This window comes from Misgurnus anguillicaudatus, chromosome 2 (assembly GCF_027580225.2).
Source record: "Misgurnus anguillicaudatus chromosome 2, ASM2758022v2, whole genome shotgun sequence".
In the NCBI taxonomy this organism is placed as follows: domain Eukaryota; kingdom Metazoa; phylum Chordata; class Actinopteri; order Cypriniformes; family Cobitidae; genus Misgurnus; species Misgurnus anguillicaudatus.
In genome coordinates, this window is record NC_073338.2 from 8,498,089 (window position 1) to 8,522,037 (window position 23,949).

A 23,949-nucleotide genomic window follows, 5' to 3' on the forward strand; every position below is an offset into this window, starting at 1 on the left:
ATTTCTAGCAGAGCAAATCAGGTTTTGATCTTTCTGTCAGTTGGTATTTGATATATGTAACGTGGGCTGCTTACACAAAGCGAAAGAGAAGAGAAACCATGTGCAAAGAGGTTTTATTAAATAATCCCAGAAGGGCAGGCAAACAAATCCAAAACAGTAGTCAAATATCCAGGCAAGGGTCGAGGCAGGCAGCAAACAATCAGAATCCAATATTACAGGCACGGGTCGAAAACAGAAAGACACAGAACAGAATAACAGGATAAATGCTCAGTATGCAGACAGCCTAACAATACTTCGCCCGGGAATGTACAGATTAACCGGTTTATTGGAGAACAGACAGGAAGTACAAAGTGAAGTGAGACATGACAAGATTTCAAAATAAAAGCCCCATGAGGCAGTGCATCTTAATAAGATATCCAGAACCTCTGGTATAAGAGTAGGTCCACAACAATGAAGATTCTGAGGTATATTTCACTTTAGGCACTTTTTAATCCATGTCTGCACCGAAACCATATAGTGTTCCTGCTGCCAAAAATACTTTTTCGTTTCATATGGCCGCACCACCCAGTCCTGTTTTCCAGTATGACAAATTACTATGTTGGAGTTTGATTTTGCATGAGAGCAGAGGATTTGTAAGATCCCCATTCACTTCCGTAGTAGGAAAACATAATACTATGGAAGTGAATGGTGCTCACAAACTCAAAGCTCATATTATTCCCTGCTTATTTTATTTGTGTTTATTATAATGTGCCATATGAATACAGACTAACAGGGCACAAACACCAGTCATTCACTGTATAGAAGAAAGATGCTATATAAGGGAATGATGCTTTCAGCTACTATCATCTTGCCTAACATCTCCTTTAGTTTTCTATGGAAGATAAGAGGGTCATACGTATGTAGAATAACATGAAGATGAATAACTGATGACAAAGTTGTCATATGTTTTTTTACTTTGAGATCACATGCGTGTGGCTAAAGCAGGAGTCTGGTTTCTGTGTACTCTAGTGTAGTTTTACTTCTGTTTTTTATTTTTATCCTTCATTAACTCTGTTTACCTTGTCATACAGACTTATACACAGAAACTGTTGAGCATGAGTGGGAAGTTTATCTTTCAAATAAAACAGATGCTTCCCCCTGAGCCTCATTGATCATGTGATTCATGTCAGTCTTACCCTGTATTATAACTTGTAATATGTAGCATGCATTCAGTGTGAAATTGTGCAAAAGGTGTTCAAGAGGAAGGATGTGGTTCAGAGATTAAGTGTTACCAGCAACGTTTAAAGTGTTTGACTGCAAACAACTGTATGTTCTTTTATTATAACAACACATGTCATTAAATAACTTTGGGGAATTTTGATGTAAATGTACACAGTGAGATAAATGTAACACACACACCTAATGTAATGTATCATTATTTTCAGAGCACAAAGGGCTTTCAGTGGAATAAATCTTTCCATTAGCATTGGTCTTTCCTTTATTTGATGAATATGTCTCATTATTTCCGTCTTGTAAATTAAAGATCAGTGAGGCTGAACTGAAGTTCACAGGTTTGACACATCTTCTCCTTTACTAGTAAGTTGAGCCATTTCACTTTAAGAATGGCATCATCAGCTCATCATCTATTTCCCATCCTTCATACTCTTCCTTATTTCAAACACATGTAATAAACTATAATCATTGTACTATCAATAAATTATTGATCGTATTAACAGTGCTGACTGAACAATGCAATAGGATGTCTTATTCTACATTTTGTATTGATCAATCTATGATGTGTGTTAGCAGTGTAATATCAGTGTAAATGTTTTACTTTGCAATCCTTTTTGCTGCATATAATTTTATTAGATTTGTAAATTAAATGTCAATATGTTTCTTACTACTCCCTTTATTATCTCTTAAACTTGCTCTTATTTTTGCTTTCTTTTGTTTTCTCCAAATTCTGCGGGTTATTTTGTACCCAATACTAGGGTAAATATTGGACCGAACACATGTTGTGTTAATAAATAAACCTACAGTGTGCTGGGTTGTTTTAACTCATAAATAAACCCAGCATAGGTTTATTTATAACACAAAATGTGTTCTTTACCCAGCATTGGGTTAAAAATAACTCTGCAGAATAAGTGTATAAATTGTTTTTTTAATAGATGTTAAATTGAAACAGTAGAAATGTTTTTGTAACTAAATGTTTCTTATATAAAATGAACTGATAAAAACTAAAGGTTAAATATGCATTGCTGCATGTTGACCGTGTATGTCCGTGTTAAATGGGACATAATCTATTGAAATAGACAGATAATAACTAAGGTCTAGTCCTGCATTACTCTAAACCTGTCTGGGAAACCGCACCAGAATGTTTTTAAAAAACAACAACAGGCTGAAGGGGATTGCACACCGGCCACACAGCTCAGCGTCGCGCAGTGCCGCGTCGAGTCGCGTCTAGGACAACTCGGAGGTATTGTACAGGGTTCCCACGCGTCCTGGAAAACCTGGAAAACCTGGAAAATGAAAGACCAATTTTCCAGTACTGGAAAACACATAAAAAATGGGGGGAAACGTCAAATGTCCTGGAAACGCTTGCGTTGTCCTGGAAAATTATTTTCCCTCCTGGTAGGATGAACGCAAACGGGTTAAAAATGTTATGCATGAATGTCTGTTTTGACCTGCCTTTAACGTGTAATATTGGGCTGGAGCGTTTGTCTGCTTTCATTTCCGCATGTAGCCAGCACACCGCCCCACGTAACACAAACCTGCCAATGTACGCGTTTGCGTAGCAAGTGCGCAATTTGACAACATAGTACGCTGGTAGGACTTGCCCCTCTAAACTACGGACATGTGAGTTCTGTGGCAAATATGCACGTGCCGTACTCCTGTCTGACAACACGATTCAGCAGCGTGGTGAAGCAGTTTCAGCTAATCATTGTAGAAAAGCAGAGAATAACAAGTCTACTGAACCTACAACGTAACATTCCCGTCCCTCTCCTCCTCCCCTCTTCCTCAGCACCGCTCTACTCAATGGCACTGCTCTGCCTCACTCTCTGTACCCCGTTCCCCATTTGCTGCAGTTAAAAAGGTAATGTGTGTGTGTGTGTGTGTGTGTGCGCGCGTGCGCGTGCGTACGTGTGTGTGCGTATGTGTGTGTACGTGTGTGTGTACCTGCCAGCTTTTGGTAAATGTGAACCGTTACATGTAAGGATTCACTGTGAAAGCATTCGAGTCGAAGTCTAAGTGAAAAAATAATGTGTTGTGTACAGTAAGTATAATACATAAAATATAGGGGTGTGACGAGATCTCGTGCGATTAAATATGTATCGCGAAATTAATTATGTCACGAGATTTCTCGGGGAGGTCAAATGCTTGCCGTTTCTTAAACAAAATGCTGCATCCAGAGGTTGCATTTGTAGACTGCATACGTCATAAATTAAATGCATTATATTCTGTCTTTTACTGCGTTTGCTTTTTAAATCTTGCTCAATAATAACAGTGACTGTATCATTTCTACTGTAAAGAATTGGACTAATATTAAAGATTTAAATGGATTTAAACGTTGTTTGGCTAAAAGCATCCATTTAAAATTAAAGTAACTGAAGTGGGTAATTTACCGCCCCCTGTAGGCATTTGTTATAGTACATAATTCTGTTTTTTTAGGCTATATAAATGTGTTTACTAGTTTTGATACTTTATTTGGACGAATTATTATTGCATTGTCATTATTATGTAATGTTAAAGGTTATTATAAAGGTTATTATTTTATTACCAAAAATATCAAATTACTTCATTATCATTGTCAATTTGTCTGATTACTGGCGTGAAGGCCGTATTCCCAGAGGCCTACGCATAAAGAAATTCCCTTCATTTGGCTTAGAAGATCTAGAGTTTAAATCCAAGTGGGAGGCTATCTTAAATAAATGCTCATTGGACCTGATTCTGTTGATCATTGAGCATAGCAAAAAAGAGAAAGAAGCAATTCAAGAAAAACTTAGTGAGATTAAGTCACAAATCACTGGTATTAGTGATGACCAGCAAAAGTTACCTTTTGAAAACAAACTAAAAGATGATCTTGAGAAACTTACAGATTGGGTGAGACAACAGAAAATCAAAAAGTTTAAAAGAGACGAAAATGACTACAAAGAAGGAAAAGTCTACCGGTGGTCTCAACAAAACCATCGTGGAACACAAAGACAAAGATCTGTATCCTTCAATCTCACTAGCAGTGATGAAGAATCTACTTCTTTCTCTAATGCATCTTCTCGGGCTTCTTCTTTTGATTTTTTGGACGAGTGCCCAACACCAGGGAGATCCATTATAAGAAAAAAACAAGGAGGGGCAGGAGGAGAACAAGGATCAAGACAAATCCAACAACCACAGCGGATTCTCAGGGACCGGAACAGAAAGAAACGGTAATTAATCTATCCAAAACACCGTTATCTCCTGATTGTGTCAGTGTGTTGTCAAAAGGACTTTCTTTTTCCCCTACTTACCACACAAATGAATTCAATACCAAAGTGGATTTATTTCGATTTTATCGCAGTCTCCACCTTAAAGCTTGGTACCATCATTATAGCCAAAGAAGTGTTTCTACTGTCCAAAGCTCCCCTTTCAGACCTAAATCACATTTTATGCCCCCAGTTTCTAATCCTACACTGACGGCTTTTACAAAAAAGGTGGATTATGAAATTGAAGAATTGTTTAAGATATCTGTTCAAAAAACTAGGGAGAATCTGACTAAATCTGAAAAGTTGGCTATTGACTATTTAGCTAACAATGAGTGTATAATTATTAAACCAGCTGATAAAGGAGGAGCAGTTGTGGTTCTGGACAAAGAGCAATATGTTGAAGAAGCTTTACGACAATTGAACAACTTGGAGTTTTATGAAAAATTGTCTTCCAATCCAATTGACAGCACCAAAGAGAGATCAAAGGAAATGTTGTCCACCGCCAAGGAGGCCGGATGGATCCCAAAACAAGAACATGATTTCCTATTGGTTGCTCATCCTCGAATACCTACATTCTACATGCTTCCAAAAGTGCATAAGTCTCTTGAATCTCCTCCGGGGAGGCCTATTATATCTTCCAATGGGTCACTTACAGAACCAGCCTCTCAATTCATAGACTTTCATATCAAACCTCTTGCTCAACAGCTCCCTTCTTACATACAGGACACCACTCATGTATTAAAGATCTTAAATGATATGATAGTTTCTGATGACTCTTTTTTAGTCACTATGGATGTAGAGTCTTTGTGTGCTGGCATTGCTCATGATGATGGACTTAAAGCTTTACGTTACTTCTTAAGAAACAGACCTACAGATTCCTCACCTCCTTCAGATTTCATTATCCAACTCACTGAATGGACATTGAAAAACAATATATTTCTGTTCCAGGACCATTTATATATTCAGGTACGTGGTACTGCTATGGGGGCATGTTTTGCCCCCAATTATGCTAACCTTTTCTTAGGTCTATGGGAGAAGGATTTTATCCAGGGTAATATCTACAGTGATAAGATAAAATGGTGGGGGAGATATATTGACGATGTACTTCTGATTTGGACTGGTTCTTATGATGAATTGTTATTGTTCTATGATTTTTTGAATAACAATGATAGGAATGCAAAACTGTCCATGGAACACTCGAAAACCATGATCAACCTCCCAGACCCAACCATCTCCAAAGGCCAGGACGGCCAGCTCCACACCACAGTGTTTCGCAAAGAAACAGATAGAAATACTATCTTACGAGCGGATAGCTTCCATCCAGTTTGGCTTAAACACAACACACCGCCTGGCCAACTCCAACGTCCCAGACGCATCCGCGACGAAAACCAAGAGCACGAAAAGCAGGCCAAGACCACGACAAATCGTTCCACACAGAGGGGCCACAAAACAGAGGCAGCACAGACCGCCAACAAAAAAGCTCACTCTTCCTCAAGATCAGATCTGCCCAGAAAAAAGAAAAAAGAATCATCCGGTCAAGAGCAAGTTTATTTTGTTACTAAATACAGCAGTCTAGCCAATCCAATAAAACGTATAATTTTGTCGAACTGGAATCTATTGAAAAGTGACCCTATCCTTAGAGAAGTTTTTCGTGCGCCCCCCAAAATTAGTTTTAGGAGGGCCCCTACTCTTCGAGACAAACTAGTATCTAGTCATCTCAGCGTGAGCAAAAAGACCACTTGGCTTCACAGGGAGATATTGGGTACGTACAAATGTGGATTTTGCAACCAATGTTCAAACATTAAAGAGTGTAAACAGTTCATTGATTTTAAAACTAATAAGACATATAACATACAATCATTCATTAATTGCAATACCACTTTTGTAGTCTACCGTTTATCTTGTACATGTGGTTGCTTTTACATAGGCCGAACAAAGAGGCGTCTTAAAGACAGAATTTCAGAACATAAGAATGCTATTAAAAAGGCAAATTTTGATTACCCAATGGCCAAACACTTTTACAGTGCACATAATAGCAACCCAGATGGTTTAATGGTTGAAGGTCTAGAGACAATTAAAAAGAACATTAGGGGTGGTGATAGATTAAGAGTACTATTACAAAGAGAAACTTTTTATATATATAATTTGCAGGCTATGACATACCCAGGACTCAATGATGAAATTGACTTTAGTCCCTTTTTGTAATTTTTTTTTTTTTTTTTTTTTTGTGTCTTTACTCTTGTGTAATTGCCATCTAGTGGTCTTTTCTTGCAATGTTTTACATATGGGAATTCATTACCTTTGTGATGTCATTCAGGTGTTTGTGATTAGCTGACTTTTTAAGTGAAGATTGTTTGCTTGATCAGTATACCCTGAAGAAGGCTATCTGTGCCGCTACGCGTGGGTTACTGCCATTTAATGTTATAGCCATATTTAAATAAAGGCTTTTTACCTTTTGATATATGAAGAGTGCCTTGGATTCCCCTTTTTTTCACGTTTAGTATACCCTACACCAAAGAGCACCTAACTAATTTTTCCCAAACTAAAAAATTTTTTCAGCTATTTTTGAGCACTTTGGATTTTTTCTGATTACTTCATTATCAATTAGCAAAATAATTGTTAGGGACAGTCCTAGATTAGTTAAAACATTTCAAAATAATGTGATTTCAGTTTCCCATTCATTTATTTTATCATTGAGAATTTCTTAAAAATAAAGTGACATTGCTTTGTTTTATATTGACCTTTTTGCACCGCAGTATAGGATTTGAGTTTGATATTTATAGTTTTGATTTATTTTTGCAGTGATTTTCATTTTTACTTGAAGAATGCAGGGGCCCGTACCATAAAAATGGTTAAACAAACTCAGGGTTACAGGATTAGTTTCAGGTTGACAAAACCAAGCCAATGTGCAGGCCTTGTTGGTAAAAGCTATTTTCATGGTACCCAAAACCCAGGATTTGCACAAACTAATCCTAAACAAAGCTGGCTAACCAACTAAACCAGCTTCATGGTATAGGCCCCAGGTGTCAGATGCACTAAGTCAACTGTAAGTAAACAGTAAACAGATAAAGTAAAGGAAATTGTTTTGGTGATTTATTGAACATAAAATATTTTGTTGAGAAAGTACAAGAGAGACAGACTGAGATGAATAAACATTTTAAGCAATCTGGTTAAATGTACAAAATATAAGGTACAATTGTAGAAAATAGCAAAGCTTCTCCAAAGCTTGGGATATATGATATACTTCAGATCCATTTCATACACCAGTAGGCTAAATGGATTTTGCATTTAAACATATTTAGCTTTACAAAAGGTCTATCCATTTCAGCAATATAATTGACAAAACAGTTACAAAGATAGGATAAATCGAAATAATTTAGAGTCAAAAACACATAACTCATCAGTTTATGATATACCAGATGCGTAATGTGCCTTGGTGCGAGCAGATGCAATTAATTTAGAAGTCCGATAATAGTTAATATTTTCTAACGTTAGTGACTGATTGCGAATACAGCTTGACTGTGAGAGTTTGGATTTTTAAACTGATATCAGCAATGATGATATGATACTATCACTACTACCCAGCCTTAGTTGTGATAACTTGACTCACACTGTAGCAGCTGAAAATGTCCTGAAAATGTCCTGGAAACGTCCTGGAAAATCTTTTCAAGAAAAGAGTGAGAACCCTGATTGTAAACCGGAAGTGCACATTAAATAGTGCGAGCTTCGTCAGATAGCATCTACTTCAAAATGCAAAATATATGTTAGCAGCCAATGTTAATCGTTAATGATTTGGGACAAATATGATGTTAATGTTAAACTATGTGAGTGGCGCTGTGTGGCGTGACAGGGATTTGAACCACTTTCTTGAGTCAGGGGCAACCTGGCGGCGCCGGTGTGCGTATACTCATAGAAAACAATGTGTTCAATTTTTTTAGAAAGGTGCGGCGCTGAGCTGCGCGACTGATGTGCGATCCCCTTAACAGAATAGGGCGGTTTTTCAGACAGCTGCTTAAGCTAGTCTCCTACCAAAATGCTTTTTTGAGATATCTTAACTTAAAACAGCTGGAACTAACATACCTTAACATATATATCATATAACATATTTTGCCATTGTTTTGTAACAAGATTCACACCAGTAATGTTTTTGTAAAGTATGCTTGTAAAAACGAAATCTCCTAATATAACTAAGGCCTGGTCCTGGCTTAAAGTGACAATATGTCGTTTTTTAAGTATTTTATTAGTCAAAATTAGAGATCGACCGATACTCATTTTTTTAAACCGATGCCGATAACAAGTATTTGGATGCTTATGTGCCCGATAACCGATATGTTGCACCGATTTTTATTTACTGTTATACTTCTGTTTTTGACATAATAATTACTACAACACTACTGGACTGAACAAACCCTTATAATAATAATCATCATCACAATCCCTCCCTCTTTGCATACAAAGTAGGGAAGACCGGGGCTGGTTGTCTCACGGGTTGGTTGTCACACTGCTTATTCCAGACATACTACATGGCGCTGTGGTACAATTTTGATATCAATTTGTTAGCCTTTAATAGCTTACTCATTTGCACTGGAAATTTTGCTGAGCAGACAGAAAACATTGAGGTTAGGAGACAATTTTTTATTTTTATGGGTCAGAGTAAATTTTCATGTTGGTGTTGTTTTTGTGTTGAGATCTTGTAGGATATTAGTCATTCAAAAACAAAACATTCATTAAAAAGCTAAAAGTAGTAGCTTTATTTTGAGTCATCTTTTAGCGATCAATTTAAAGCCGTGTAGCAGCTAGCTTATAATGTTTGTCAAGAAGTCAGTTGGGGATGGTTGTCACATAGCTTGCGGGGTTGGTTGTCACATAAGAATATTTGACATGTAGACCTTTTAAGACTGTTTGTCTGATTGATTGTTTGTTTGTTTTTGTTTGCTTTTAAAATAAAATAAAGCATTAAATAAAGAGGTTTTAACACTAAAAATTATTTTATTTTATTTCTCAACACAGTAGACAATAGGCTTTATGCCCAGCTGCACTAATTCCTGAACTTCAGCCAGCTTCTTGTTTCCTGTCTGCCATTATTGGACAAACTGATTAATCCAGGTGTGCCTGACCTCAGTAGTCACAACAACAATAATCAGACACACCTGGATTAATCAGTTTGTCCAATAATGGCAGACAGAAAACAAGGAGCTGGCTGAAGTTCATAGTGCAGCTGGGCATAAAGCCTATTCAAGTAACTGATCACCCACTTTAATCCCATTGTTTAAACTTAAGGGGCATTAATAACAACTATCATAGGGGTGAATTTATATTAAAACTTATTTGCCGTTTCTAGCTTAAAAAACTAAAAAGTTACACATTATCTTTTCAGATCCCAATTTATCACTGAAATGCTATTGAATCACTATAGGGACAACCAACCCCATACCCTGTGACAACCAACCCTGTGATGGGGTTGGTTGTCACATTGTGTCAGAGTGTTTTTGATGGTTAATTACTTCCTGTTACAATACATTCGAAAAGTAAAAAGTATACACATTTAAAGCCAAGACTCCAAAGTTTCATTTCATGTAGGAATTACTGCTGAAAGATTTTTTGAAGATGAGCAATTCATGCATGAGTAAAAATTGTGACAACCAACCCCGGTCTCCTCTAATAAATAGAGGGGTCTGAAAGAGTGAAGAATAATATTAATTTAATGAATAATGTAGAAACTATATTCCCAATACATGGACCATTCCAAACACCCCTATCATAGAGAAAAGTATAGCGGAGTTGGCTGCTTGTTATACATAGTTTATAGAGTAAAACAGGTGGATTAAGTGCCTTTTTGGAATATAATATCGTTGTTTTGACCAGCAACCTGTAGCCTTCAGCAATCCAACCAGTAGTTAGCAAAGAAATTTTACAAATAATATCACTGACTGGAATACTACATTCAGGAAAGTAACAAACAAAATGGTTTATATATCACTGAATTTCTTAACTGGTAATGTTATTTGATGTCAGAATAATTAATATTTAGTTGTTTTAGCTTATGAAATGGCTGTAGACAGCGCTGTTTATCTATGCATTTACTCATGCATTAACTGTATCAAACTGTGACCGCTTGCGGAGGTAATAAATAATTAATTAATATCCACAGACATTTATTTAGATATTTTAGAAAAAATAATGTTTATATGGTAAATGTTAATATAACTTAGGGTAAATCATGTTAAAAGTGGTAGCTGTGCTTTAGCCTTCAATCCTGGTAAGTGATCAGCAATATGAACGTGATTTTACGATGCTAATGATAAGCATAAATAACAGAAAAACAAATTTAATTTAGCGTTTTTAATTGCACAAAGCAGTAATTCATGGCTGTTTTATTCATGCAAAACTACGTCGTTATTGGGACCGGATTTTATGGATCAGCCAGCGTGACTGTGAGTTCGTCTCTATTCTTGGACAAGCTGCATACATTGCTTTTAATATCAACTTATTTAACATAACATACATTAATGCACAAATAAGATGTGTTATAAATGCCTCATATGCAAAGTAAGTATACTCAAAGACCTTTTAATGAAGTCGCGTCACTACGCCGTCATATTTGCTGTGCACGCTGCTGCTGCTGTGAGATCCTCTCCTCAGATGCGTCCAGCGTGCAATTCTCAATTATCTCGTTTATCGGTCAATCCAATATAACAAAACCGATATCTGATAATCGGAAAATGCTCAAATACCGGGGAAAATATCGGAAAACAAATATATCGGTCGATCTCTAGTCAAAATCAATGTCTTTATTCATAAATATGTCCTCATTGGTGTCAAATGAACTCTACCGATGATCAGATTTTCTTTGTAAGCTTAGAATTTCTTCTCTTTATTTACATTGAATGGGTAAGTCCAAGAAGGATTCCATGTCGTTTCGCTGTATTGATAAACTATAATAGCAGAGAGGGACAAAAAGCACTAACCTACCGCAAGAACTTTTGACCCACTTGTGTGTTATTTTCATCCCAGCTGACAGGGTCAAAAGTAATAATGTACTACTTATGTTCAAAGTGAACTTCCTGGGCCTGTTGAAGTGGACACAACGGTCATTAGCACAATTCCTCCCACTTCTGACTCACAGCCTGTAAGAAGTCTTTGTTTTCAAACTTAAATAATTTACTACTGACTTTTTAAACCATGATTCAAACAAGAGTTTTGTGCAGTGCAGAGTAGCACTTGTTGTTTGTCATTTCTACGATCACAAATGCAGACATGGTTTTAATGTTTTAGTATTCTTATCTTACAAATCTGTTAAATTCTGCTCAAGCCGCGCTGGTAAAGTTAATCGATCAGCTTGCGCATCTGCATTGTCTGGATCAGATTCGGCTCATATTAATAAGATAGTAAAGACGATATTAACTCTTTCCCCGCCAGCGTTTTTAAAAAAAGTTGCTAGCAGCGCAATAATTTTTCATGATTTTCACAAACGTTTAATACCTTCCAGAAAATTTCTTTAAATATATAAACAAAAAATATATCAAATGAAAAAACCAACCTTCTGCTTTCAAACAAAAAAAAAACTGGTTCATTCTACCTTCATTAGTTCTCTTTTTGTCACCTCTCAAATATGTGTAGGTTTCTTCAAAAACACCCAATTTTGAGCAAAAAGCTGAGATAATTGCATTTTTGTGAAGGACTTTTAATAGAGATCAGATGCAGAGCGATCTTTAAAACATACACAGAGTTCTTTCTCTTTCACGTGAGACGTTACTTCAAGGTTGTTTAAGTTGCGGAAGTACGCCACCTAGTGGATTATAGCGGTATTGCAGAAATTTTCGTCATTGGCAGGGAAGCATTTTCTCTTAATTGACAAGTTATCTTGTCAATGGCGGGGAAAGAGTTATCTCATGTCAGACTTGCATTGTGAGCTAATCTTCCAGACATGGTAAGGAGCGTTACATTTCCAGCTAACGTCAGGGGTATTCAGGCCAATCACAATGTCATAACTCGTAAGCTGACCAATCAGATAAGACTGCACTTTTCAGAACGAAGAGCTTTATACAAAATCCATGCATTTCAGGGAGGCATGGCTTAGAGGAGAAACAATGTACGATATGTTGAAAATAATGTATTATTAATCATAAATATTACGTAAATATTAATATTTTTAACCATAAACCACACAAACACATTGTATTTGACCAAATACAATAAATAACGTTGTTTTTAGCAATTTAATAGGTGCTCTTAAATTATCCTCAGACTTTTACTAAAAACAATAAACTGTGTGGTTTTAAAGATTTGTTCATAGGTTGTGGTAAGCCTATTCAACACTATCTCATGGCTATTTTACAAGGTGGCTAATTCGTATTAATTCATACGACCACATTTGTACAATTCAGTGATGTTACGTTCGTGAACGAATCGTTCTTTTTAAACTAATCTTTTAGGTGAACGAATCGTTCTCGTTCACGCCATTCATTGACTCATATTTCTCGTTCCCTGAAATTTCCCTCCCTTCTTGAGGAGCACGGACAAATGAAGCGTGGCTTTCTTTCCGCCTTCAAAGAGTGACAAAACTACGAGCCAATGGCAATCGAGTATAAGCTGTGGCCGAGCATATGATTGGCTCAACGTACTGAATGAATACACCCTTCACTGACCGCGGCGCTGTTTTGAGTCTGAACGAACGAGAGAGAGAGTGAGAGAGAGATCACGTTCTTAAACAAACTGAATGACTGGTACAAGTTACAACCTAATGAATGAGAGAGATCATATAGAAAGCGAGTGCAACGTAAACAATCTTGTAAAAGAATCATGTGGTTTTATTTTAATAAAGTTATAGTAACCATGTTTAGGCGGACTATTTACATTAATACAAATGATAAGCAAGGTAATTACTGTTGAAAAATTTGGTATTTCTGTTTAATATAGTTTTATATATCTATATAGTTTAATCCACCCTTTCACTGAACTTAAATCAGTCATCTGCGTCTGAACGAAGTCTTGAACGACATGACCGAAATTATATGATTCGTGAACGAGGATCTGATGACTGACTGAACCAGAAGAGGCATGCACGGGAGTCTTTATTTACAACAAATCCAGATTAGATGTACTATAAATGTACGTGGGTCTTAAAGGAATAGTCTACTCATTTTCAATATTAAAATATGTTATTACCTTAACTAAGAACTGTTGAATCATCGCTCTGTCATCTGTGTGTGTGCACGTAAGCGCTGGAGCGCGCTGCGACGCTACGATAGCATTTAGCTTAGCCCCATTCATTCAATGGTAACTATATTTTATGGCGTAATAGCACGTTTGGGAGTACTTCGACTCGGCGCAGTAACACCCTCCCTCTCCCATTATGAGAGTGAGAAGGGGAGCGGACTTTTCAGGCGAGTCGAAGTACTCCCAAAAGTGCTATTACGCCATAAAATATAGTTCCTCTTTTAAATCCGCTTAGAAAAGCACTGCGTTTTATTTTGTACCACCAAACTTGCTCGTATAACTACTCGTCTTAAATAGGAAAAACGTTGATGTGTTTGGTCACTTCTAACTTTATCTCTAAATGGTACCATTGAATGAATGGGGCTAAGCTAAATGCTATCGTAGCGTCGCAGCGCGCTCCAGCGCTTACGTGCACACACACAGATGACAGAGGGATGATTCAACAGTTCTTAGTTAAGGTAATAACATATTTTAATATTGAAAATGAGTAGACTATTCCTTTAATATATTCTGTAGCTTGATAAAATTATGCTTAGTATTTCACAATTTGAGCTTTATTAAAAACTGAGTTTTTGCAAAAAGTCTTTCATTGTCTTATAACACATAATGACACACATCTTCGCCACCTATTGTCGTATTTATGTAAAATTAAGAAATGGTCACTGAACGAATCAGTGAACGAGTCTGAACGAATCATTTTGGTGAACGAACTGAAAATGAACGAGTCACCTAAATGAACGAAAATTTCCATCACTAGATTTGCTTTTCCCCTGTGATGTTGTTTTTTATTATAATGATGTTTTTGTACGGTTCACCTTTCTGTGATTTCTGTTCTTCTATCATGTAAAGCTATTCAGAAACAATGCAACATTGTGGAAACACTGTACAAATACATTTGTTGACAATCAAAAATAGCTTAAACAAATGTACGTGAACTGTCATGAGACATATGTGTTCATTGAATTGAAGTCAGGAAGTTTGGATTAACCTTCTGTATGACATGAGAGCCCAATCAAATGCCAAAAAAGCTCCTTGCTACATGCAGAATAAGAATTTTACTGAACTGTATATCCAAACAGCTTTATAACAGATGTCCACTAGATGGAGATCTTCTATTCCCAGAAATCCTGATTGAAAAGTTAAGTAATAGGTTTATATCTAGTCTCTATCGTTCCCAACGGGCATCTGCCCTGCAAATGACATGTAAGAGTGTAATACCCCCCACCAGACCCCCCCCCATTTCAGCATTGCTGAGTTCAGGGATGCCATCGGGCACTAGGCTGAGTTCAGGGAAGTGAGTGTGTCGGACAATAAGTTCTGTAGACTCAGAGAAGATTTCAGGACAGAGTTAAAAGAAGAGTATGCGGCTCTTCACAAGAGTCTGGAGGAAGAGCGTGCACCTTGTAGGCACTTGGAGAGCGAGCACGTACCTCTTAAGGAGAGGAGGACCAGCGCGCACACCTCGCAGAGACTTGGGGAGTGAGCATGCACCTCTTGAGGATGAGGAGAGTGAGTACAGGACTCTCTACGATCAGGTGAGCAAGCATGACATTTACATTTGCGATGATCCGGTGAGGTGAAGGACACAATGGCGACGAGATCATATAAACAAATAAACTTTAATAATAAAATAATAAACAGTATTTCCAAACACAAACGTAACATTAAACAATAACGTACAGTAAAAGGGAACACAGGCAGAGTGTATAAAGAAAAGCTGTTAAGGGTAATGGCTGGCAGGTGAAGATGATAGACAATGACGATAGGTGAAGGAGAGTGGAGGATCATGGCAAATGGAGTCTGTGGGTAGATGACATGGGAAAACAAAGGGAAACAGGCAAACTGGACTGTGACAGACATATAAAGACATCTAATCAGCAGCCCAGTTGTTGTTTTTTATTTGACATTTGGCTAGCCCAATAACATCTTTAAAAAAACTTTTCAGGCTCTTTGAGAGCATGCAGCGTTAGTGTGCATCTGTTAAAAAGTAAGAGACGATGGAGAAGCGAGTGGACCTGCGGTAAGCAGAGCTGCTTTTAAAACAGTGTCATTAGTGTAGATATCATCTTGAGAAAAGTCAGTCAACAACACAAGTCATAGACCAAAAGCTGTTTGCAAAATGGTGGTGATAACACTGCAATAAAATACAGTGTGAGCAGAATTATTAGGTAGGTAACTCGAAATTTTGAACACCTTTTACCAAAACCAAATTAATCTTAATAATTATCATTAATTTTGTATATAATCCTTTATAAGTAATATTAATATATTAATATTAATGATTGCTGGAGGAAAAAAATATTATTAAGGTGTGCAGAATTATTAGGCACATTTTCTTTTACAGCTAAAATGGGCTAAAAAATCCATTATTAAATGTCCGTTGGAGAACATCATGCTATAGAAATTGCAAAATTGAGGTGTGACCATTAGACAAGAAATCCTGTTTGTAGCAGGGTCACATAAAATGGGATGAAAGGATATATACAAACATTAATGGTAGCTATTAAGATTGATGTGGTTTGGAATTGCTAAATCAAAATATGGATGCACCTAATAAATCTGCACACACTGGAATTACACTCGTGGCTCCTGACAATAGCAACAATATAAACACACGCACACACACACTGGTGAGATGGACAGCAATGCTGAGAGCAGCAGCTAAAGTGGTACTAAGAAATATGAAGAAGTGGAAATATAAAGCTTATCAGTTTAAACTTTAGGACCCTCATGCACTGTAAAAAAATTCTGTAGAAATTACAGTATTACTGGCAACTAGCTGCCAGTTTCTTACTGTAGATTTTACATTTATGTTATTTACTGGCAACAGTTTGTTCAAAGTTAAATGAACATGAAACATTTTCAGTCTTTATCTTCTACAGTAAGTTACTGGCAACCAGCTGCATAATTACAGCTAATTTTTTACAGTGTGTGTTTCATCGGACGCACGTGATACACGTCTGGATCCGAACTTTACTTCCGGTTTCCTTTTTTTAATGGTCTGACTAGTTGCTAAACTCATCTCTTGAACAAATGCCTCGTCGAAAATAACACATGTTTTGGTGTCCTGGACCTATGTAATCTATGTGTTGTTTTTTTGCTTGTTATATAAATAAACTACTTTAAAGTACTTTTTTGTTATTTATTATTAGCGGAGTTTACCGGAAGTTACATGCGAACCGCGACAGCCGTTTGTTTATGTTGTTACTGCTGAAACCGTATATACAGGAGAACGTGAAAACGAACCAGATGAAGGGCATATATAATTCTCGCACTGGTGACTTTTTTTAATCATAAAATAACTATTAAAGTTCATCTTGCATATTAAAGGAATATTCCATTTTCTTAAAAGAAAAATCCAGATAATTTACTCACCACCATGTCATCCAGGGTGTTGACGTCTTTCTTTGTTCAGTCGAGAAGAAATTGTGTTTTTTGGGGAAAGCATTGCAGGGTTTTTCTCATTTTGATGGACTTTAATGGACACCAACACTTAACACTTAACTCAACACGTAACAGTTTTTTTTCAACGGAGTTTCAAATGATTATAAACGATCCCAAACGAGGCATAAGGGTCTTATCTAGCAAAACGATTGTCATTTTTGACAAGGGGAATAGATGTGCACTTTTGGACCACAGCTTTTTGTCTAGGTCCGGTCCAGCGCGACCTAACGTAAATGCGTCGTGACGTAGAGAGGTCACGTGTTACATATATAAAACGCACATTTGCGGACCATTTTAAACAATAAACTGCCACAAAGACATTAATTAGTATCATTCCACATACAACAACGTCAGAAACGGTCCTCTTTCAACACACTTGTAAACACTGGGGCGGAGTTTCGCGTTCGTCCTCTGTGACCTCTTGACATCATGACGTATTGCGTAAGGTCACGCTGACGCTTTAGGACCGGATCTAGACAAGAAATTGTGGTTTAAAAGTGTATATTTGTTATTTATATTGTCAAAAATGACAATCGTAACGCTAGATAAGACCCTTATGCCTCGTTTGGGATTGTTTATAGTCCTTTGAAACTCTGTTGGAAAAAACATTTACGTGTTGAGTTAAGTGTTAAGTGTTGGTGTCCATTAAAGTGCATTAAAATGAGAAAAATCCTGCAATGTTTTCTCAAAAAAACATAATTTCTTCTGGACTGAACAAAGAAAGACATCAACATTTTGGATGACAGGGTGGTGAGTAAATTATTTGGGTTTTTCTTTTAAGAAAATTGAACATTCCTTTAATACTGACGTATTGTGAACACTTAGATTAATACAAAACAGCCAGTATATCTATACAACCTACCTGTATGGTATCTTTTCTAAAGATTACGATATGGGAAGCCGGATTGTACTTGATTGTACTGTCCTGTAAAAATTTTCCTTACCTACTTATTTTTCATGTGTAGGCCACTGTAAACGGAAACAACACTTTTGTAAAAATGAACAATGCACAAACACGAGCCATGACTCTAAACAAAACAACAACGATGATGCGAAGTGATAGTTAGCATGCATAAATACTGAGATGGCTCATGATAATCATGGCACATTAGATTAGACTTTAATTCTTTCTTATGAATAATGCTCGAAAACTAGTGACGTGCATCTGTAATCTGCAACCATGACAGCAAATAAACACACCAAAAAACAAAATGGTCCCAAAATAGAGCAGAAATAACCAGTTTTCACTTTGTAATACAATTTGTGACGGTTATGACTGTTTTAAGCGATGTGCAAAATATTTATATATCTGTTAACATCTCAAAAAATGTGTTGTTGACCTTCATGACCCACTTATTATTCCACCGTTTTCATCAAAAATTGGAAGTGAAGGGTTTAGTTGACAAGAGGAAATTAGTTTAACATATTAATGTATTATTCATTTATTATTGGAATGGAACTCTGACAAGTGAACAAACAAAAAGGTGCTAAATTAGAGAAAAACTGAGTGGGTGCAATATCCTTGGTCTTAAAAAGTGAGTGGGTCTATTCCCACCCACATATGATGTTTCCGACACCCATGCCCACAGGTACGTGCTGCATGCAGGACACTTTTTCACACAATACACACTTTTAATGTGAACATTTCCAGTAGGCTATAATACAATGTAAAAGCATTATTAAGGATTTTGCTATTTTGTTATAACCTCAGATTGTAAGTAAACCTTGTATATTACTTTATTTGTTTATTATTATAATGTGTCATAAAAACACTGACCAACCCAAAGGACATTTTAGATATTGACCATTAATTTTATTGTATGGGAGAAAGATCCAATACAACTGAATGATGATTGACGCTGATGCTATTATTCTGCTTAAAGGCAGAGTGCACGATATCTGAAAACGCTTTGGAAAAGAGTCGTACCGACTACCAAAACACACTTGTAGCCAATCAGCAGTAAGGTGCGTGTCTACTTACTGACATCATTGCCTGGGTTGCGTATGTGTGGGGCGGGTCTATCAAAAGAAGATCATCTATCTATCAAGATTCTATTGGGGTAGGGGCGTGTTTGTTTAGGTGATTTCAAATGTCAACATTTGATTTCAGAGATCATGCACCCCGCCTTTAACATCTCCTCTTGTCTTCTATAAGAATGTCACAACATAAGGAGAAGTAACTGATGGCAGAATTGTCATATTTTGGGTCATCTGTTCTTATAAGATCATATGTGTGATGAAGGATTCAGTTTGGTTTCTGTGCATTCCAGTGTAGTTTTTGCTTTTGTTTTAATTTTTCATCATCCATCATAAATTCTGTTTAGTGCTTAACTATTCACACAGAAACAGTTGAGTATGAGTGGGACGTTGATCTTTGCTTTAACTGACTCAGATGGAAAGTTTTTTAAATTCTGTTTTTAAACTAATGTTTCCCCTTAAGAACCATGTGACAGTTTCCACGAAAATTATTTACCCTTTTTAAAGCCTGTATTATATCTATAGTGTCATATCATATGCCAAAAGCATATGCTGATGGTTATAAGGCTGTGCAGTTTTCAGAAGGTGTTAAAAGAGTTTGTTTGGTGAAGTTTGTGTAGCTTTAAAGCGGAAGGATGTGGTTTACACATGACTTCTCTTACCATTTACCAGCAGTACTTGTTTAAAATGTTTGACTGCAACTACACTGTATCTCCTTTATTTTAATACATGATTCTAACACATGTAATTAAACTTCATTTGGATATTTGAATATAAAAGTATACAGCACGATAAAATGCACATTTACTATTTATTTATCTATGAATTTGGAAATTAAGTTAAAAAAAATTAAATATATAATTATTTAAAGAGGACAAATGGCTTACAGTTATCCTCACTGACACAGGGAAAACATGGAAACCTCACAAAAGGCCACCTGACCAAGCCGAGGCTTCTTGCTGAGGCAAGTCTGTGGTGAGATTGTTGGGGAGTCACATTCTGACACCATTTCCTCTTTAAATATTTTAACGAAGTCCCCTATAGGAAGTTCCACATCACAGAACTGTCGATCAGCCATTTCACAGTAACATTTGTATTCTTTTAGCAATGGCAGTATGGCATTTATTAATGTCCTTCATACTTCTTATCTTCAACCCAGGTAATAAACTATCATTATATTTTTGATTAATTATTATTGATAATCTTTACAGTGATGACTGCATAACACTATAGGAGGTTTCATGTGGCTTATAACATGGTCTTAACTAGTCTATACTGAAAGCTATTTGTTAAACTGACCACTGTCTTATAAAAGAGTAATCCGAGTATTCATAGCCACAGCTGTTTACTTAATGTCATTTTGTACTGATGTAATAGCAGTAGAATTTGATTGTTTATATGATTATAGCCGTATTAATCTAATGTTGCCAACAAAGCAATAATTCAAGCTGGTTGGCTTACCTGCATTTACACAATGACACACTGTAAAAAATTATTTGCTGTCTTAATTTTTTTGTTAAATCAACTCTTGAATCACATTTACATTTGGAAGTCATTTTAACTTACTATTATTTATCTTGACGAGATGAGTTGTTCAGGGTTCCCGCGGGGTCTTAAAAGTCTTAAAAAGTCTAAAATTCAGAAAGTTAAATTTAAGGCCATAAAAAGTCTTAAAAAACGGCCAGATTTTCATCCTAGGTCTTAAATTTAATTAACCCAAGTCTTAAATTTCTTACCTCCTGTTTATTTCCAAAAAACGCAAAAAATAAAATAGTAATTGAAAATGCTGTAGAACTTATCAGTAACGGAGGAAGAAAGTGTTTGATGGGCGGACCTCTAAAAAGAAATGTTCTGCACTTGGTGCGTCAATGAATCGCACTTCAATCCAGTTTTTAATCATTATTTTTTTAAGAGGATACAAATGTAGGCTATTATAATCCATGCGATTCATGCCATAAGCTATATTTCAGGTGTTGTGATCTGTATACTGTAGGTTTGACGAGAAACAAACCTTAAATGCAGTTTTGTATAAGCAAAAATGTTTCTGTGTTAATTTAAGCAACTAGCCCGTGGCTTACATAAGCATTTGCCAGGTTCTGAAAAAGAGGACCCAGAAGCGAAAAAATCAACACTGCTTTATTAAAAATCAACTTAAACAGTCAGGCCGTCGAGTCACGAGCCACCAACAACGAGTCAACTTTAGTGTTACACAGTTTTCACTTAGGAAGCTTTTGTTTACCTCACTGCTCCATGCGCGTTTACTCCATTGACTTTAACCTGCTAATCTTGATGAGGTATGCAGCCTACAAATGCGACCTCTGGAGGCTACAGCCTTCGGATTTAGAAACTGCCTTGTTTGAAACACACAAAAACCACAAACAGCTTTTTAATGGTAAATTTCATTTTCATTAAATTATTGTGTAATTAGAGAGGCCAATAAATGCGTATTTATTTTTATTTATTTATTTATATTTATGCATTTAACGTATGGGTGGACAAAGTGTAAAACATGTTAACAAGGCACATATCAGCAGCTGACCAAACTGATCTTCCAATATTAGTGGATTTTATTTGTCAAAAAACAAACAAAAAAAATGATATAATAAAAATAAAAAAATAATGTTTTGAGAACTTCTGAGATCATTGTGTCGCGTTGGTCTTAAATTTCACTCATAATGGTCTTAAAAAGGTCTTAAAAAGTTTTAAATTTGACTTAGTGAAACCTGCAGCAACCCTGTGTTATAACTTACAAAATATAGTTATAAAAAGTCAACTTCATTTTATAAGTTGTTAATAGTACGTTGACATGACTTGTAAATCTGAGTTGATTCAACAAACAAATGTAAAGGAAGCTTTTACATGAGAATTTTTTTCAGTGCATAGTTAATTAATAGTCTTTGATCCAAGCTTTGATCAGACATGGGATACGATCGAAGAGTTTTTATGCTTTTATTTATATACACAGTACAGGCGCCTTTGAGCAAGGCACCTTACCCTAATTGCTCACTGGGCGCTGGAATAGCTGCCCACTGCTCCGGGTGCGTGTGTGTGTTCACGACTTGCAGTGCGTGTGTTCACTACTCACTGGGATGGGTTAAATGCAGAGGTCACATTTCGAGTATGCATTGCATACTTTACAAGCTTGTCACTTTCACTTTTTCATAAATACATAAGTGCTCGAGCTATCTATTGTAAATAACCCCTAAATTGCACTGGGTGCAGGGGGTGCTCATGGGAGTTGTAATTTGTGGTGCAGCATTGCACTTTGTTTATTACTTTACATTACTTTTTAAGAAAACTACAATTATGGTTAATGATGTGTGACCATGCCTGTAAAAGTCTTTTTTTGTTATTTGTTGTTTTCTACATAAAATCATTCTACGTAATGTAATATTCTGTGAAAATATAACTTGAAGATTGAAATCAATATGAAATTAAACTTTGAATCTCCATATTCATCCTGGATTTTTACAGAGAGAGTCGGTATTTGTTATGCACTATGTAAGCCGCGATCACTGGTGCTTGCCTCATCCTTACCGTTACTGCTACTGTTAAATGTTAAGCATATTCCTCACTACTTTTGTTTGTCTGACATCAGCATCCCAGGAATCCCGGTGCAACCTTCGCACTTGACAGCGCGACGTGCTTTAACTTACATTTTTAAACACCTCACTGAGGCATTTTTTTGTTAGACCTCTACTGTTTTGTTCAGTCAGTCACCTATTTTAATTGCATGTGCATTTCATTTTATTTAAACCTCCATTAAATTAATCCATAAATGAGATTTAAATCTGGGTTTAAAGGTATGGTGCAATTGGACTAAAGTTAATCTTAACTTAAATCCATGATCAAAATTATGGGCTAAATGTAAACCTCGTTTTTTTTTAAGCAAGGTTTAAAGTTTGGTGCAAAAAAATTATTACATAAATCCTTACAAACTAGGCAGTTCAAAATTAAACATTATGCAAGCGGCAATATGATCCTTTAATTTTTTTTTAAATGTTTTCTCACTTTTTCACTTTCATGCCACTTTCATTTCTTTCGGGATAAACAATTGAATCGAAATTCTTGTAAATCCAGTCTGCAGTGCATAGCCCCTAAATTTAGCAATCAGCTGGACATTATATAGCCTACTTAACATTTAACATACAACATTCAACAACACTTTTACATTTATTTACATGCATTTGAGAATCTAAATATTTAGCAGTCTTTTTCTGCAATCATATAAGTCAGTGTCAAGTCACTTGATGTGTAGTCATGGACGAATGAAAGTCATTCAAAGATTACAGCAATGTTAAACATAATGGCCCTCATTTATCATTCTTGCTTAGAAACGGGCGTATATGTTGGCGTAAGATTATGCTTACACTGCTCTCACCGCCTGATTTATGAAGCTGTGCATACCTCTGAAATTCAGGTGTAAGCAATACCTGCCCTTCATAAATGCGGCGGCTGAAAACGATCGTCATTAGAATAACATGCCCATATAAATTCAACTCTCCGCCTCCCCCACGCCCTCATTTTACGACATTAGGGACTTTAAGCAACAACCTCTGGTGGAACGGGAACGGCATTCTGGCGTTGTATTGCGCATGCGCGAATTTAACTGCTACTTTGTGACGTTCTACTGTAACGGTCTACTACGGGAGAACAGCTGGTTTGCCGTAGTCGCTACAACGTGAGAGATTTTGTTAATAAATGTTATGTTTAATGGCATATGACATTGTAATTGCATCAGTTTATGATTGTACCACAAGTCTTTTATATAATATGTGTTAAAATGTTTTAAATTTAAGCTAATTTTTAAAGATTTTTAAGTATTCAATGTTTTCAAGTATTGCTTAAATCTAGGTTTTTAGACTTATTTACA